The following is a 7,330-nucleotide window of genomic DNA, read 5'->3' as shown; positions in this document are numbered from 1 at the left end:
AAGAGGTACTGTACCTTTTCGTTTATTCTTTGTATGTGAATACAGTGACTTTCAATAATAGACTGAGACAGGATGAGTCGAAATTTGCATAGGCCGCGTCAGCTGTAATACAAGTTACATATTCAGCGTTTTTGCATTTCATTTCTGAAAAAAACTGCATTCCTATTACATAGCCTTCTTATATTTTGGTGTGTTTGACTGACTGATAATGTTATTCCTCTGAGTAGAATGGTGTCAGTATTAAATTGATCGATTTAGACGGGAGGATGCATGGTAAAACTAAACAAACAAAAACTGCGGTGAAATGTGAATCGATCTACAAAAATCTTGGTTTCACAAGCAAGCGAGTGAGTGTTATTAATGCGTACACATTAGGGGGCATGTATTAAGCTGATATTCCATACATGAAAAATCAGCTTAATACATGTCCATGTATTAAAGTATAATTTTTTTAAAGTCCGTTTTAGTTTATATGACTGATGCTTAAGCAGTATGGAATTTGTTTGCTGGGTCAAATGCATTCTCCAGTCGAATACGAGTTTCAGAACATATCATCAAACCATTAGGCCAAAAAAAAAGTCTCCAGTGTCTGGTATGCGCGCGCGTCGCCGTAGCCATGCGCGTCGGCAAAATGGAAAAAAAATGTTTTTTTTTTCAATGAAAGATGATGTCTCAAAACCGCCAAACTCACTGGTTTGACTAGAATCAAGCTGCTGCACAATTTTAACGTGTTTTTAGATTGGGTTATGGTTGAGAATAAGCTTTATGTGGCCTCTCTGGACTCCCATATATTTGCACTAAGTTTAGTCGGGCACCATTTGCAGTCATCAGCCGACATTTAAAGCAAAAAAAAAAAGGTAAAAAAAAAAAAAAAAGCCGCGTCGCCGCACCACTTTTTGGGCAAGCTCCATACCAGAAACCGGAAACTTTTTTTTTTGGCCTTAGAAGACAAACGAAGGACGCTCACAGGGGAACGGAATGATAGAAACGCGTTAAAGGGAATGAAACGAACTCCAATGATGTGCACTGAATGAGACACAATAGCATGAATCTGGCAAAGAGACAGAGACAATGAGCATACAGGATGGAATAATACTCTATTTTTTTTCAGATTAATTGGTAAAAACACCTGTCTCCCAAAAATACAACTATCCAATTAAAAGCAGTATACCAAATTTGATTAAAAACCGTCCAACAGAGTAAAAATACATTAACAACAATAATTCCCTTAATTACAATAATTCCCTGAATAATATGAAAAATCTGTGCGACAATTACATGTAGTCGTGTATATTATAATTATTTTGAGTTGCATTATAACAGTGTGTTAATTATCTCAAATTTCTGAAAGATTAACGAAATACAAAATCAATTGCAAGACTGAGCAGGAAAATATATACTAGAAAAACTGCATAGTCATATTTCTACAGAAATTCTATTGATAGAGGATAGTCGTTGTGTTTACAAGCCAAGATGTCTCAAAACCGCCAAACTCACTGGTTTGACTGGAATCATGCTGCTGCACAATTTTAACGTGTTTTTAGATTGGGTTATGGTCGAGAATAAGCTTTATGTGGCCTCTCTGGACTCCCATATATTTGCACTAAGTTAAGTCGGGCACCATTTGCAGTCATCAGCCGACATTGGAAGCAAAACAAATCAGGTAAAAAAAAAAAAAAAAGCCGCGTCGCCGCACCACTTTTGGGCAAGCTCCATACCAGAAACCGGAGACTTTTTTTGGCCTTATGGCCCTACGGATTGTTCAATCTAGTCTGGTGACCATGTCATTATAAGTTTAATCATAGAGAAAGATCAACGAACGCGAGTATGAATTCACTGTACCAGCTCTCTGAGTAAGCCCAAGCCCAAGGGCAAACAAGTTGATTCCTCGCGAACGGAATGATAGAAACGCGTTAAAGGGAATGAAACGAACTCCAATGATGTGCACTGAATGAGACACAATAGCATGAATCTGGCAAAGAGACAGAGACAATGAGCATACAGGATGGAATAATACTCTATTTTTTTTCAGATTAATTGGTAAAAACACCTGTCTCCCAAAAATACAACTATCCAATTAAAAGCAGTATACCAAATTTGATTAAAAACCGTCCAACAGAGTAAAAATACATTAACAACAATAATTCCCTTAATTACAATAATTCCCTGAATAATATGAAAAATCTGTGCGACAATTACATGTAGTCGTGTATATTATAATTATTTTGAGTTGCATTATAACAGTGTGTTAATTATCTCAAATTTCTGAAAGATTAACGAAATACAAAATCAATTGCAAGACTGAGCAGGAAAATATATACTAGAAAAACTGCATAGTCATATTTCTACAGAAATTCTATTGATAGAGGATAGTCGTTGTGTTTACAAGCCAAGATGTCTCAAAACCGCCAAACTCACTGGTTTGACTGGAATCATGCTGCTGCACAATTTTAACGTGTTTTTAGATTGGGTTATGGTCGAGAATAAGCTTTATGTGGCCTCTCTGGACTCCCATATATTTGCACTAAGTTAAGTCGGGAACCATTTGCAGTCATCAGCCGACATTGGAAGCAAAACAAATCAGGTAAAAAAAAAAAAAAAAGCCGCGTCGCCGCACCACTTTTGGGCAAGCTCCATACCAGAAACCGGAGACTTTTTTTGGCCTTATGGCCCTACGGATTGTTCAATCTAGTCTGGTGACCATGTCATTATAAGTTTAATCATAGAGAAAGATCAACGAACGCGAGTATGAATTCACTGTACCAGCTCTCTGAGTAAGCCCAAGCCCAAGGGCAAACAAGTTGATTCCTCGCGAACGGAATGATAGAAACGCGTTAAAGGGAATGAAACGAACTCCAATGATGTGCACTGAATGAGACACAATAGCATGAATCTGGCAAAGAGACAGAGACAATGAGCATACAGGATGGAATAATACTCTATTTTTTTTCAGATTAATTGGTAAAAACACCTGTCTCCCAAAAATACAACTATCCAATTAAAAGCAGTATACCAAATTTGATTAAAAACCGTCCAACAGAGTAAAAATACATTAACAACAATAATTCCCTTAATTACAATAATTCCCTGAATAATATGAAAAATCTGTGCGACAATTACATGTAGTCGTGTATATTATAATTATTTTGAGTTGCATTATAACAGTGTGTTAATTATCTCAAATTTCTGAAAGATTAACGAAATACAAAATCAATTGCAAGACTGAGCAGGAAAATATATACTAGAAAAACTGCATAGTCATATTTCTACAGAAATTCTATTGATAGAGGATAGTCGTTGTGTTTACAAGCCAAGATGTCTCAAAACCGCCAAACTCACTGGTTTGACTGGAATCATGCTGCTGCACAATTTTAACGTGTTTTTAGATTGGGTTATGGTCGAGAATAAGCTTTATGTGGCCTCTCTGGACTCCCATATATTTGCACTAAGTTAAGTCGGGAACCATTTGCAGTCATCAGCCGACATTGGAAGCAAAACAAATCAGGTAAAAAAAAAAAAAAAAGCCGCGTCGCCGCACCACTTTTGGGCAAGCTCCATACCAGAAACCGGAGACTTTTTTTGGCCTTATGGCCCTACGGATTGTTCAATCTAGTCTGGTGACCATGTCATTATAAGTTTAATCATAGAGAAAGATCAACGAACGCGAGTATGAATTCACTGTACCAGCTCTCTGAGTAAGCCCAAGCCCAAGGGCAAACAAGTTGATTCCTCGCGAACGGAATGATAGAAACGCGTTAAAGGGAATGAAACGAACTCCAATGATGTGCACTGAATGAGACACAATAGCATGAATCTGGCAAAGAGACAGAGACAATGAGCATACAGGATGGAATAATACTCTATTTTTTTTCAGATTAATTGGTAAAAACACCTGTCTCCCAAAAATACAACTATCCAATTAAAAGCAGTATACCAAATTTGATTAAAAACCGTCCAACAGAGTAAAAATACATTAACAACAATAATTCCCTTAATTACAATAATTCCCTGAATAATATGAAAAATCTGTGCGACAATTACATGTAGTCGTGTATATTATAATTATTTTGAGTTGCATTATAACAGTGTGTTAATTATCTCAAATTTCTGAAAGATTAACGAAATACAAAATCAATTGCAAGACTGAGCAGGAAAATATATACTAGAAAAACTGCATAGTCATATTTCTACAGATATTCTATTGATAGAGGATAGTCGTTGTGTTTACAAGCCAAGATGTCTCAAAACCGCCAAACTCACTGGTTTGACTGGAATCATGCTGCTGCACAATTTTAACGTGTTTTTAGATTGGGTTATGGTCGAGAATAAGCTTTATGTGGCCTCTCTGGACTCCCATATATTTGCACTAAGTTAAGTCGGGCACCATTTGCAGTCATCAGCCGACATTGGAAGCAAAACAAATCAGGTAAAAAAAAAAAAAAAAGCCGCGTCGCCGCACCACTTTTGGGCAAGCTCCATACCAGAAACCGGAGACTTTTTTTGGCCTTATGGCCCTACGGATTGTTCAATCTAGTCTGGTGACCATGTCATTATAAGTTTAATCATAGAGAAAGATCAACGAACGCGAGTATGAATTCACTGTACCAGCTCTCTGAGTAAGCCCAAGCCCAAGGGCAAACAAGTTGATTCCTCGCGAAAGAATGAAAACGTTTTCGCTCTAGCAGTTGTATATAGCACGGCCGGGGTTATTATTTTATGTGCAGCCCAGTCCATCTGACCCCAGGTGACACCTAATCGTCAATTCATCAAAGTTTGAATCAAAATGCATCTTAAGAAATCAAGCATACAGTTGCTTTGTGCTCAATTCCAATACTAGGCTGAACTTTGAGCAAGCTTTTCTGCAGGGTGATGTAAAGTCAATATTACAGTTTTTTTCAATCGCTTTCACACGGTAACTACAACAGTATGCATATTCGCCAAACAAATAACACGGGTCCCGAAACACTTTGTATGCATAACTAAACTTGAGATATCGATGCCAAAATGAAAAATTGCTTTCAAATCTCATGAAACATGTAACAAAAGCTCACACTCACGTCAAATCACACAGGAATTATCAACATATGACTAAGGCACATTGTCGAACAAGACTAAGGTACATTGTCGTGATTTTCCCCCCACGACGACCCGGTACGTCGACAGTAGCTCGTTGTCCAATGACATTTCGACCTCGCTGTCTTCTCTTGGCCAGGTTGAAGCCGGCTTCATCTACATAGATGTATTCATGACGTCCCTCTCTGGTATCCAGATCTAGTATTCTCTGAAACGAAAGAAATGACATGCAACGAAGTTTTAATTACATGCAAACGTAATACATGTAGCTTGGATAAGGTTAGTAAGGTTCGACTGCAGTTGTCTAATTTACGATAAGCGACTTACTTGAACGTATTCGTAGCGCATTTCTGTCACCCTGATGCTGTTTCTCACATATGGCACTCTGGTAACTTGCTTCATTCGTATTCGGTGTCTCTTCAAGATACGTCCGAAAGTAGTCAAACTGACACTTGGAATGTCTGCAAATGTGTCGTTGTCCTCAACAACCCTTGTTTGGATTTCTTTCAGGCGGATTACGTTGTTTTCCAAAACCATATTCACAATTGCATGCTCTTGTTGTTCGGAGAAGAGGCGTCGTCTGCCGCCAGAATGTGGTCTTCTCTCAGATCGGTAAATAAATGAATGAAGCATACAACGTGAGAATCCAACTGCATGTAAACGACATAAACAACAAGGTTTTCGCCATTTGAGTAATTTTCATTGATGGCGATGTACGTTTACTTTCATTTACGTATCACATTTTCACAGTTCAATCAGTGCCTCACTCTTGCTTACCGATTCTCATTTCTAAATATTCGTATGACCGAAGCAACTGTAGATTTGGGGGTGTTGGGTTGCACTCGCTGTCCGGTGTGGACGGTAATTCTGTCCCCCGGTAAAAGTGTCCGGGGGGACAGAATTACCTAGGTAAAAGTGTCCCCCCTGTCCCGTTAATTCTGTCCCCCTCCAGGTAATTCTGTCCCCTCCAGTTAATTCTGCCCCCCCCCCTGGTTTGCACGCATAAGTTGTTATATTGATGTTATTATAATGAATTCAGCGCACAGGTATACATTTTTAGATTTTTCCACCCTTCATCAATGATTATCAAAATGAAATAAACGTTTAGATGTTAATCAACCGATCTATGTTTCTGCAAGAAAGCAGAAAAGGCACGCGTAGTAATACTCAACCTATACGGCTAGCGCGCACGCCCTCCGTAGGATTCGGCGGACAGTTGAGCACGTTACAGTGCACGTTACATGAGCACGATACATGCTGATGTGATGTGTCCTCTTTCCTCGGGCTGTATTGCCAAGCCTATTAATAACGCAGTGAGGGGCATCCAAGAATGTGTTATGTAACACTTCCCGCATGGTCTTGCAAGCATTCTGATTTGTGTTCCCAGCGTCATGCATGTGTGTGTGTGTGTTCATGGAGGAATAATTAAGAACGAACTCCTTGGTCCGTGTTCCTTGCTCGTTCGAGTTCCATTTTGTCTTTATTTTTGCAACCATGCGGCTTAAAATAAATGTGTATTTCAAGTCTTTTTTGCCCACCATACAAATCGCTCGCTCCCGAAGTCGTCATCAAAACGGGAGTTGTGCTTTGACGTAAGCACCATTCCCGAATTTAGCAAGGCGCCGCGCAAAAACAGTTAATAACTTTACTAATATACAGTCTGGGTGCTAGACTTGTGACGTTGCACGGGGACACATTTACCAGGGGGGACACATTTAACGTCGTGCAGGGGGACAGATTTACCTAGAGGGGGGCAGGTTTACCTAGGTAAAAGTGTCCCCCCGGACAGATTTACCGGGTCACGACCCGGTAAATCTGTCCGGGGGGACACATTTACCAGGGGGGACAGAATTACCTGCCACACCGGCTTCTCTCAATGTCAGCCCATGACGCATCTCGTTCGACAGATTGGGTGCATGTCGTCCTCCTCTCCCCCTTCCTTGCCGCCCTCTAACCCGGCCTCTTGCTGCTCTACCACGGCCATGTTGTTCTTGCTGCTCCTCCATATCAAACACTTTATCTTTTGACATAAGAGTGGGTTCACTCGCAGTCCTTTATATACCACAAATTGCTTGTGATAAATGAACGACTTCTTGAGTCGTTTACGTTCACACGTGTGTTATTTGAGTAATTCCAGTGGAAAGTTACATCTTTCAAGTTGAACATGAGAAAAATGCATTCAAATGAAATCCGAGTTAAACGTGCATTACTAACGTTTAATGGAATGCAACACGTTCTTTGTGTGTTTAATTTTGTA

The sequence above is a fragment of the Patiria miniata genome, unplaced genomic scaffold (genome assembly GCF_015706575.1).
Source record: "Patiria miniata isolate m_02_andy unplaced genomic scaffold, ASM1570657v1 HiC_scaffold_28, whole genome shotgun sequence".
Taxonomy (NCBI): Eukaryota; Metazoa; Echinodermata; class Asteroidea; order Valvatida; family Asterinidae; genus Patiria; species Patiria miniata.
This window is presented reverse-complemented; position numbering follows the sequence as displayed.